Source organism: Sinocyclocheilus grahami, unplaced genomic scaffold (assembly GCF_001515645.1).
Source record: "Sinocyclocheilus grahami isolate Dianchi unplaced genomic scaffold, SAMN03320097.WGS_v1.1 scaffold134.1, whole genome shotgun sequence".
Taxonomy (NCBI): Eukaryota; Metazoa; Chordata; class Actinopteri; order Cypriniformes; family Cyprinidae; genus Sinocyclocheilus; species Sinocyclocheilus grahami.
The window spans coordinates 2,740,164-2,753,198 of NW_015505313.1; the positions used below are offsets into that span (position 1 = coordinate 2,740,164).

At 40.5% G+C, this 13,035-nt stretch overlaps 1 pseudogene; it reads right to left on the reverse strand.

Moving 5' to 3' along the window:
• The window catches only part of LOC107590940 (usherin-like), a 257,040-nt pseudogene that overhangs the window by 242,803 nt on the left and 1,202 nt on the right, over positions 1-13,035 (reverse strand).

The following is a 13,035-nucleotide window of genomic DNA, read 5'->3' on the forward strand; positions in this document are numbered from 1 at the left end:
GGAGACACGCTAGCTTTCCCAAGGCAGACAAACTTAGAGTGGTTACAATCATCCGGGTTTAAATCGTGCTCAAATTTTGACGCAATATTTACACTGAAGCTCGCAGCAGGCGGCTATGGTAAGGGGCATGACATTTCCCGACCAGGCGCCGAGTGCTGCCAATCACAACACACACTGGCCCAGTTAACCAATCACAGCACATTTCATATTTCAGAAGGCGGCCTTCATTTGAAACAGGAACTATTCGAGCCGTTCATGCCAGACTGAGGAGAGAGGTGTTGTAATAATGTAAAATATGTGAAAAAATAATGTGTTTTTCGAACAACCTAGTATGAGAGCCTGTTCTAGTACACCCCCAAAACAAGATCAAGACTTTGTAAAAGAGCATAATAGGACCCCTTTAATAAAAAGGTAAGGGTTAAGACAACCAACAATAAATAAATAAAGATATTTTCTTTGGAAACATTTTTGAGATGATGTTAAAATCTTTTTTTTTTTTTGTGGAGTTTGCTATAGCAAGCATCAATATTACTATTGCTTATGCTCACAATTTTATCTATCTATCTAGTATATATATATATAGCCTATACATACACACAAAGGTAACTAAAGTATTCACTCAAAATGTTTGCTAATACTCTTTTTTTATAATAATTATTTTTTTAAATTATTCATAAAAATATAATAAAATAAAAACAAACAAAGGTAATATCAGCATTCACTCCAAGAGGTTGATAATTCTACAATTTGTTAAAAGAAGAAATTTAAATTTCTTATATAATGCAAAATCATTAAGCATTGTAGCCCTTTAAAATCATGAGATGTTGATATAACCTTTATGGAATTGAATATCAGACCAAGTAAGTGAGCAAATATATCACGCACTTGCAAGATTACAAGTCTCGAACAACCATCAAAGTGAAATAACCTATCCCACATTTCATGTAGGCTCTCATTATTTATTACCACCAAAGATGAAATATATAATTGAGCCAATATAGTGCACATGAGACGTTTTCTGTTTGATGAATTGCCATTTATTTAGAAATGCCGGAAATGTTTAACATACCGGCACGTTTTAGCACCTGACTTATTGCCGTCTGGCTTTATTTATGTAGTGCGCTGAGTGCTGGTGTGTTCATATGACTTTGCTGTACACTTTACAGATTGTGGATGCGGGGGCAGCGTGCCACAAGCTACCCATCCATCTCCTGACAGGCCTCAGATCCAGGAGTGTACACTTCATTTTTTCCTCTACCCATCCCTTTCGCGCCTTTCACTAGCAATAAGCACATGCTAACTAGGCAGAAGGGCAGTGGCAGCTAAACAGAGGCGACGTAGTCAGCTCCGCCACATCTGCAAAGAGCCGCGACCCCACAGCTATGACAGATTACAGGACTCCGTTGCGGCCACACAATGCATTTGATCTGTCTGATCTGCGTGGACGATTTCTGGGATGGTTCTCGCCCCATGGCCGTACGCCCGTCTGTCATTGTTACTCACGCCCGGTCTGAGACATAATATACAATGAAATGGCTCATATCGACTTATGGCCATTACTAGTTTCGCAAGAAGCTCTGCCACTCAGCATTGCCCCTTTTGATTTATATCCATCCGCCGCTGATCTTCTCTGACTTTAATCTAAATAAAGACTCCGGAGAAAACTTGCCAAGGAAAGCCCATCTCTGGGCAAACGTTTAATTCCGTCTGACATTGATGTGCTGAAACTCATATAAACGCCTTGACGGACCAGATTAAACAATGCTCTGCACGTCATAGCTGAGGGTTCTCAAAAGGCCAGCGTATTTTCCTCTTGATACGCCGCGTAATTTAAAACCAGTATATTCACAAGTACTGCAAGACGTGCCGCCCATGTCCTGTAGAAGTCAACTCCAAGAGCTTAAAGCTGCAAAGACTCTAATTTCCTGTCAACACTTTGGGGTGATTTATTCGCCACTCATGGCCTCTGGTGCCTGTGGACAGTGAGCTGGGGAAAGGTGGAAGCTCTCCTTGCCTCCATCCACCTTGTTTCACCTTCACTTGCGCTGCCAATCAGTCTCCATCACTCTGGGTGGCATGAGAAGCTCTGAAAGATCAGCTGACCCGCTGCCAGCTCCCCTGCCAGAGCCAGAGGGCAGCCTGATAGCAGCGCTGATGTCTCTTCTGCAAGAGATTTACTCCTGTGCTTTGGTAAAAAAAAAATCAAAGCACACCTTTATCTACAAAGATAAACATCTGTTTGACATTCTTGATATTTCAATTTAGAATTTGAAATGCATATTTTTTATGTGAAAAGCAATGAACTATAGACGTGATTCTATTTGCAACTGCAGCTTACAACAACAAGCAGTGAGGACTTGGAGTCTAGTTGTGTTAAAAACTGTATTACTAAACATATACTGTGAAAGCGAGATGCCTACAGGCCTTTATTATCCTGCATGATCTTTTTTTTCTCACACAGATAGTTTGACTCCAGGCAGCCAGCTACCCTTCGCCAACCTCACCACCCCAGTTTTAGTGGTCCTCTGGCTCAAGGGGCCCTGGGCCACGGGCTGGCTGGCCTACTTATCTTTGGGTGGGGTGAAGTTCACGCAGGGTGATGAGGCATGTGCACATTCGGGTTAAGAGCTTGAGACTCGGCAGCTCTTGGCCAAAACAAATGTCCCCAGAGAACGAGCGTCTGCCACAGAGCAAGCCTCTGCGATCGAAATGGCACGGCCAAGGCCTAGACCCTTGTGGAAGCTCTAATTGTGCGTGAAAATGTTCATTAACTTGTGGAATTCTCACGAACTTCGAACAGCCAAAGACAACATATAAACAGCCACAAGATCGCTTCCCACAGGAGCTGCAGTGTTATAAACAATGCTGTTCAATAAATAAGAGGATATTGTTGAGTAAATTAAAATAATTTTAGATAGGATGTTGCTACTTTCTTGTCTATTTCTGTTCTTTCAATGAAAATTGTGCCAAATGATATTAAGCAGAATTAACAGGTGCATGTCTCTGAGCAATTTTGAAATGAATCAGTTGAGCGATCTATTCTAATGATGCACAAATGATGTGTTTGTCTTCTGTAAGAATCAGTGTTTAAGGCTGGAATGCACTACACGACTTTTGGTTTGGTTTTACCCCGATTCAGAGTTTGGAGCCACTCTTCCGTTTTGAGCTGGGAGATTTAAAGGGGTCATATGATGCTTTTTTAAAGATCATTATTTGGTGTAACAGAATATGTTGACATGCTTTAATGTTCAAAAAACACATTATTTTTCAAATACTGTACATTATTGTAGGTCCTCTATGCCCCGCCTCTCTCAAACGCTTCGTTTTCTACAAAGTCCCTCCTTCCGACAAGCGCAGTCTGCTCTGATTGGCCAGCTGACCCAGTGCATTGTGATTGGCCGAACACCACAAGCACTCGTCGGAAATGTAACGCCCCTTACCATAATCGCAAGCTTCATCTTTCAAAATAAATGTAAAGACAGAGCCCGAAAGGGGAACAGAGTCTCGTCTCAGACACAGTGATGAATATGTGTTTGCAGTACACAAGCCACGGTTAAGACAGCTGACTCCACTGTGATCTCTCTCCGGCATTATGCAAATATTTCCACATAGTGAGGTAGATATGTGGGGGCGTGTTAGAACGAGCCGTTTTAGGGGGGCATGGCAGAGTCTTAACTTTGATAAAGAATATATCTTTGGTTTTGAGACTTTAGTCTTTGCAACTTCAGGGATCTTATCTATGCACAATCAGCTTGTAACACTCCAAAGAGAAAGGAAAACTTGAAATCGCATCATATGACCCCTTTAATAGAAAATCGCGTAGTGTATGATGGTCACAGACTCCGATTTTTTTAGCTTCAGACTACGATTACATTCAGTCAGAGGATATCAATCATGTTTGATATTTTCAGCCGATTTTAGAACACACATTGTCTTCATTTGTCAAGTGTCTCCTGGCATTAAGGCACACATTGCTGCATGAGTTTGTTGTGAACTTTAAAATCTAGTTTCTAAGTCGTTTAGTGTATGATGGCTAGTTTTCCTCTGTGACTACTTAAAGTGTATTCTGTTCAGATTTTAAAAGTCATGTAGTGTATTCCAGCCATTAGTGAATCCATTGATGAAATGATTCAGTGAATCACTCACAAGTCACTTGTTCGGCTTGTGAATGAATCAATGTTCGTTTTCCAACTAATGAGTTCATTTAACAATTCAATTACTCACTCATAAAGCCACTAACTGGCAACCTGCAGAGAGACTCTTTTAAAAAAATCCCCACTACTAACGTACAGACTGCCAGTCTGTCTGGAACATGTAAACACAACAGTCCTAATGCTGTTGGATTGCATATCAGGGCTCTTGAAGTACCCTCAGCCAAACAAATTCAAGGACCGGAACTAACTATTGTATAAATACATATTCCAGACTTTATGGTTCTACTCATTTAGAAACTGCATGAAAACACATTGTCATTTCAGAAAATATATAGAATCAATCGAAAAGGAAACTGATTATGGTTTTATTTCAACTTCTATATAAGAAGCTAAAGGGGAAAATAAGTTTTCAAGATGCATAACTCAGTTCTGTTTGACCCAAGCAAAGTCCTGTCTCTGCTTGGCATCACAGCAACTTTTTAAATTGTAACTAAACACGAAACCTGAAAGTGAGAGCAGACAAAACAATGTCTGTGACATGGATTCCACAAAATGGACACGCTAATGATGTCCACTCCACTTCACTAGCGAAGAACTGCATCAAAAGACTCCCAACCTTTATATGCAAGAACAACACGTTTTAAACATTAATAAGAGTGTGTCATGACAGGCACCTGACACACATTGATATGATAATTCAGATTTACGTTGAGGAGCGGCTGTAATCACTGTTCCTCCTTGGCATTTACATTTTCAACTTTCCCTCTTCCACGACTCTTTTTATGTGTCGAGACCTGTCGAGGCTCGTCAGCTACGCTGTGATACGTTCACGGTTTTGAACTGACGTGCAAAGAGAGACAAAAAGAACACTGTTGTACTTTTCCTCCCTGCCGAGTCTTATGCCGCTCGATACTTGCTTGATCTCAATTACAGCCCACAACTTCAGAGAGACAAATTAGCCACAATAAGCAGCACAGCAAACAACTGACAGGAGCCCACTGTCGCTCCTCATCCTGATCCAAGCGGGCAGCATAAAAGGCATATCACTCTTCTCTAGCTTCTCCTCCTCTGTTGCTCTCACGCTCCTTTTAAAGTAATGACTACGGACAAGCACCTACAGATCAACTCCTCTTTTCTTTTTCCCTGAAGCCTTTCTAAACGCTGTAATGTTGTATTCCGTTTGAGTGTTGCTTTTTTCCTCTGCTCTCTTTATCTTAGAGTTTCTTTTGACTATAGAGGCTTCCTCAACAGGCAGCAGGAAGACAGCTACCTGACAGGGTGCTTAATTATTTGGCGGTCTGCATTTGACAAAACTATACTGGCAGTCAGTAGCGGAGTTAAAGACAACAAATAATCCCAAACTGACCCTAAGGGAATGCAAAAGTAATGTGAAAATGATTATAGTAAAAATCAAAGTGCACAGTCTTATTAGGCTTATATTTGCAAGAAAAAGGAAGGAGCAATGACACATGAGAGACATACAACATGCAAAACTAATGTAACGTATGGATGGGTCTGGATGGTCAACTAGTCCAGTGAATTTTAACCAGGGGTAAGCTGCTTTAAGGGAGAACTCAGAAAGACTGATTTTGCTTTGTTAAACCTATAAAACAGAAATGGGCTCAAAATAAAAATGTTAGGAGTATCAATATAATAAAATTAATTAACCCATACAAATTTAAATTATCACAGGTATTTTATAGTACCTTAACTTATTCAATTAATTAATAAAAATTACAATTAATAAAGTTAAAATTCTTTATTTTGGGAGCACCTTAACATTTTCACTTTCTTTTTAAAGAAATTCAATAGGCTGCAATAAGTGTTGAAATAAATACATTTTAGTTTGGTGTTGACAATTCAAGTAGGCTAAATAAGACAAAAGGGTTTGGGAAACACTGGACTAGTTGATCACTGAGGTTGACAAGTTTATGCTGATTTTTTAGTACTTTGTAATGAATTTACAGACTTCTCAGAAATGGATTTCTTAGCATACAGCCTTTAAATAGGATTAACAGACAGACATTCAGCATAAATTCAAGCATAAACAGGCTAGACAATCTTTTATTGCACAAACTATCATAATTTGTATATCATGCATAATCTGCATATCTCTATTTTTTGTAAGGAGTATAATATAAATTTTAATAGAGTCAGAGTTATTTATCCTCGGTGTTTAATTTCTGTCATTTAACTTATTAAAACATGTATACATCCCTAAGAAATGCATTTGGTGTCTGACCGTAATTCAACCAAAAGTACAACTACCTCATTAATTGTTCAAGTAACCCACTAACATGTTGATTTTGAAAATATGTAATTTTACAGTCAAAAGGTCTATTTGTCACTTTTACAAAGGGCAGAAGCATAATGCATTAACATCACTGTTGCACAGTTACACACAACTCATTTTTTTAGGTTTACACTTGTAATGTTTTTCATAATCATATTCAAGGGACAGTTCCGCACCTGTGAAAAAAGCTTGCCAGAAACCAGGTACTTAGAGACTGTGTCAGTAATAGTTGTCAGCAAGTAGACCACCATGAAGAGTTAAGGCTGAAAATAGGCTAATTTTGTCCCAAGAATACAGTGGCCGGCCTGCAGTTTAAATTCCTAATGGGCACAGAAAATATCTTATATAGTCCAGTAAGTCAAGGCTGTCACTGGAAGGGAACATATTACCTCTGAATTTGTGGGAAGGATCTCATTATCATAATAATGTTTTCTGTCCCAGAAGTCAACCTGCTATTCATAATCTGAACGATTGCAATTTAAAGCCATAATAATCCACTACTATTGTAAGGTAATACTCTCCACAGACAGACCACTCTGTTTCCTGATGATGGCCAAGTTTATCCTCTGCTCCTTCTCCTTTCACTTTAGACACAGAGATATAGGCAGTCATTTCCAAAGCTGAACAAAGCCAGAGAGCCAGTCCTAATGGGACTGACTGGTACTTTGTCTGTGCAAAGGGCTCTGAAAGCCGAGAATGAAACATGACCCAGCAATTCCACAGTTTTGTGCTCTTCATATTTGCATTGCTGCATTGGATGCGGATCATTCATTGAAAACAATGCAGAGGCAAAAGCAGCTGAAAGTTTCTGACAGGAATGAAGCAGACGCGACTGTCCTGGTGTGTGTGTGTGTGTGTGTTGATATGTATTCAGAGCAGGGTGTGTGAGGGGTTGACCTGCTCTCTTCCCCCTTCCTGCCCTCACAGCTGCAGGAAAGCAGATGTTTACCACTGTAATTAACGCCTTCTATTCATGCATCTTGTCCAAAGTGGAAATCTGTTGTGACATGGGTTCAGCGAGAACCTGCTGCGGGTTCTCCCGACACAATATTAATATCAATATTTTCCAGCGGCTAATTACCTCAAATATGAATGGATGGTGATTTAGTGTTGCCAGGGCAACACTACATGACACCTGACCAAGCTTATTATATTATATGATTTTCATATTTGCATTGCTGCATTGGATGCGGATCATTCATTGAAAACAATGCAGAGGCAAAAGCAGCTGAACGTTTCTGACAGGAATGAAGCAGACGCGACTGTCCTGGTGTGTGTGTGTGTGTGTGTGTGTTGATATGTATTCAGAGCAGGGTGTGTGAGGGGTTGACCTGCTCTCTTCCCCCTTCCTGCCCTCACAGCTGCAGGAAAGCAGATGTTTACCACTGTAATTAACGCCTTCTATTCATGCATCTTGTCCAAAGTGGAAATCTGTTGTGACATGGGTTCAGCGAGAACCTGCTGTGCGTTCTCCCGACACAATATTAATATCAATATTTTCCAGCGGCTAATTACCTCAAATATGAATGGATGGTGATTTAGTGTTGCCAGGGCAACACTACATGACACCTGACCAAGCTTATTATATTATATGATTTCTTCCTCAGTGCTAGAAAAACTATTAATTCCTACTGGCACCTAAGCAGCATATACTTTATTGTACAATATATATTCAAATATTTTTTATCACATCAAACTGATTTACATCTGAAAAATCTCAAAAGTCATTTTAAAGACAAGAAATTAAAATTGACCATTTACATCATGAGGCATTTTCTATTGCAACAGGAAGTTGAGTTGTAACATATTATAAAATACACATAAGAGCTTGACCTTTTTTAAAACATTTTTAAAAGTAAATTTTTGTTCTCTTTAATGCAATTTTCAACTTTTATTTTTTATTAATAAAGTCTTATTGAAGATAAACAAACAAACATTTTCCACTAACAACTTTTCTTTTCTGTTAACATAACCAAAAATGAAACAACACCATCACAACCATCCAAAAGTCATCCAAACCTGATCACTTTGAAAAATCAAGCCCTGCCCTATTTCCCACTAAATATTCAGTTTGACTTTATAGTTGGATATCACATTATAAAGTTACATGCTGTTTCATGTTGTCGTGCATAGTATGTGACACATATAAATGACCACGGAAAGAATACGAGAATAGAAACATTCTGCCTACCTGTAGAGCCATGTGTGTCCAGTGGCCTGTGCTAATGTGACCTGCAGTCTTCATGCTTATGGAGAAGTTTTGATTGCTGTGAATGCCATAGTGGATCTGAATGTCATCCTTGGAGACTGTCACCAGCAGCACTAGTCGGCCCACAGCGCTCTTTTCCATTTAAGTCCTGCACATTAGAAAAACAAACATTAATGTTTTGTTGAGAGCAAATTTAGGCACTCAAAACAAGCAACATAAAAGAATATCCAAAACAGGCCTAAATTTACACTAAATATAATTTGGAATTGCATAAAGCGCCTCATATTATTTCATATAGGAACAGTTAAAGACATTAGTAAGCAATCAATACACCTTCAAAATATCGGCTATGAAAATCCAACAACCCTCTTTTACTGGGAAATTCCTTGCCATCTAAAATGAACATCAGTCTGACATTTATGCATGTTGTATCAATATTTTCCATTTGCCTTTTCTTGTTACTCGAAAACACCCTCATACACTGTCATATGAAACACCATTACAGACGTTTTACGGGAAACGGCAGCATTTACGAACACAGGCCACCGCATCCAATAAATCATAAAGCATTTGTACTCAGGTTGCGGCTGGCCCCGGAGTCAGAAAGATCTCACCTACAGCCAAGCTTTTGCTGCCTGCTCCACTTGCAATTAGGCCAGGCTTCTCCAGGGAAGGTAACGTTTTAGTATTCAATACATCTACTAAGGCAAGTGTTCCAAAAAACTACGCCTGAGCGGTGTATATTTTTATGTCATATTACCATGGGGATCTTAGGCAGGTATTAAACACAGGCCAATTAATTCACTAAGAACAGAATAAACACGCAAGCCTGTTGACTCTGCCTCGCGCCGCTTCAAGGAGAGTGTGCGACGGATGAACCGCCTTGACCGCACGGACTCGCTTATATATTTTTCAACACTACACGCTTGTGGCTTTATCTCTCTTTTCATGCTCTGCACTTGATATAAAATGCTGAAACAGTTGTTCTTCTTCTACAGCCTCTCTGACTCCATCCTTTAATCCCATCACCCACTTTCAACTATATCATTTTCTGTGCTGTGGAAAAACAAAGTGGCCTTTGAGTTGATGCTTTTTTGCCAGAGCTCAGGAAACACTGTGGCAATTTCATTTCATTGATCTAAAACTGGCCACAGCTGGTCTTGCCGGAGCAGAGCAAACAGGGCTCAGAGCTTTTTCAACTTGGCAGGACTCCTCACAGAATGTGTTCCATGTACCAACACGCTTTCAAAGTGGAGATACAACAGAGGAAATGTCGGAAAATGAGGTGAGGACAACCAACAGCTGAGTGGGGATCAACTACACAGGAAAAGCTAGTTTGAATAAAACCAGCTCTGGCAAGGCGAGCGGCCGAGCTAATCCATATCGGGTTTAGATCATACAGCGGTGTTCTAACAAGTCATTCTTTTCCTGGAACGGAGCAGGCATTGAAACTGATCCGGCTGATTAAGTAAAATATTCACTCTCTAAGTGACAGAAACACTTACACTGCCTCTCTGATCTTCTTAAGGGAAAATTCTGGACGTGTGTCTACTTACATTACAGTGTCTTGCTCGAGTTTCAGCCACACCGTTAGAGTAAATGAGCTCGCTGGGCCGAAGCTTAAGAGTCAACAGGGAAGCCGGACAACCTCTCGAGGTCGGAAAGATGAAGCTGGTGGAATCAGCTTCTGCGCCTGGATGGTGGTCCTGTGCATCACCCTTCCAGCATGTGCCCACGCTTGTGGCGAGGACGTCAGTGTAGTCTGGCGTAGAGGAGCTATACGGACACTCCTGGATGCAGAACTTCTGGATACAGGTGTGGAGATCCTCCTGAACCTGGCCGGCTTGACAGAAAGTACTTCTCTCAGGAATTCCACACGCAGCCCTCAACGGCGTGGTGCTGACAGATTTATATGCCTCAATGTTCTCGAGCCTGGGGAAGTTGCCCTGAGGGGCAACCAGGCCGAGGGAGGCATAAAAGCCTAGGGTGTACAGTAATAACATAGCACCTTTGTGCCCAAGGAGCCAATTCGTTGTTGGTGGCGAGGTTGCCTCCTGATGTAGTGATCTTAAATAAGTAATGATGGTCATGCCGGTGGTGACATTTTTAGAGTCCAGTGCCTTTGGTAAGGCAGCGCAGCTTAATGGCACAATGTCACAGAGGAGGCCAAAGCCTTCACATGATAGCTAGGATTTGGGCCCGTCAAAGTCCTGTAGAAAACGAAAGGGAGAAAGGAAAAGCAAAATCATATGTGAAAACATATTTATGAAAAATATTATACCCTGACACCCTTCCTGAGGCTCTTAGGATTCCACTTGATGCAAGAAAAGCTTAACAATTACTTTTTACGGTGCATCTGAATTGCACTGAGCATGGTTTTATGACAGTAACATCCACCCTGAATTCAAGTGGCATTGCAAAGAGGAGAATTATAATAACCTCTCTAAAACGGTGTACAGTGAAGACATAAAATGCCTGCACTAGAGAGGTAAAAAAAAAAACAGATCAGGTTTTTAAAAACGCATTAATCCAGAGTAACAGTCTACAAGATTGATGATTGAGCAAGAGCTCAATTGTCGTCAACCTCGTTCACGTTACATAGCAGCGGGCTATTTGCCAATATACATTCAACAGGTTGCTGGAGCCAAACTTATTGACTTTGTATCAGAATGAAGAAAACGAGCAAGAACATGAAAACCTGTGGGAAATTTTGTCCTCTTCAACCATGTGCCAATTATACAAAGACTTACGAAAATTAACCTTGGTTTTACTACAAATAAAACCAAAAACCATGGTTACTATACAATAGATAAACTATGGTAAAAACTAATTAACCATGGATTTGCTACACTAACCATAGTTTAATCATGGTTCTTGTAGTAAAACTGTGGTTATACAAATGTAAATCAATAAGCCAAAAAAAAACATGGTTACTACACTTTTACTATAGTAAAACCATGGTTAATTTTCGTAAGGGTCAGGGACCCTCGATGTCTTAAAGGGATCATATGATGCGATCTCAATTTTTTCCTTTCTCTTTGAAGTGTTACATGCTCTTGGTGCATAAAGAAGATCTGTAAAGTTGCAAAGACTAAAGGCTCAAATCCAAAGAGATATTAAAAGTTAAGAGTCAGCCACGCCTACCTAAAACGGCTCGTTCTAACACGCCCCCACATGTCTACGTCACGATGTGGGAAGATTTGCATAACGCCGCCCAAATGTTCACGCAAAGAAAGAAGGCGTAACTTTTATTCTCACTGTAGTATTGTTGCCGCCGCCATGTCGTGAAGACGCTGTGTGTTTCGTTGTGAAAGCAAAACTACTTTATTTGGCCTTCCAAAAGAGGACGATATCCGCTTCGTCATGCCTAGAGCTGATCCGTGTTGGTCGCTGAGGGAATACATCAACTTCACGCTGTGGATCGCCAGACCGGTTTTCACAGTGGACGAAGCAGAGTCCAGCCCGGGGTCGTCACATGTGGTTGCCGCAAGCCCGCCGGCCGTTCCTCACTCTAGCCACTGGCCTCCGCTCACTCTAGGCCGCCGCCGTTCACTCTACCCCGCCGTGTGTGACGCTGTGTTTCGTTGTGAAAGCAAAACTACTTTGTTTGGCCTTCCAAAAGAGGACACAGCTAGAAATCAGTGGTTAAGTTGCATTTACAACACTGTTCCAGAACACTTCAACCCAAATATTCAGATGTGTGCAGCACATTTTATGGAGGACTGTTTCCTGATCCTGGTAGAGTTGACTACAATGCCGGCTGTTCTGACTGACAGACTGCAGGTACATTTTTTATATTTAAAGAATTTGCCACTGACGATTCAAACGTGAGTTTTGAGCAGTGTAGAGTAGCGTTTGTAGTTTGTCATTTCTCCGATCACAAATGCAGACATGGTTTTATGTTTACGCGGCGCGATGCAACGCAACACGTAAAAAGACAGTATAAAGCTCCGTTCACACCAAGAACAATAACTATAAAGATAACTATAAAGATATAGTTCAAAAAATCGTTCTCAATATAAAAAAATGGCATAGTTCACACCACAACTATAACGATAACGATACAGAGGAACGATATTGTTGTGATCGCTTTCAAAATGATTTTTTTCCAGCTGATGAACGATAAAACACTAACAGCCAATCAGAATACATCCTGCTGTAACAAGCTCAGGAATTTAAAGCGGTAGACGCGCGTGCGCTTTAGAATAAACGGACAATATCATTCGCTGGTGTGGATGCTAATATCTTTATCTTTATAGTTATCTTTATAGTTATCGTTCTTGGTGTGAACGGGTCTTAAGTCATTATAATCCGTAATTATGTCCCCACTGGATGCAGCAAATGCCTCGTTTATAATGGGTTTTAATGTTTTTGTCTCG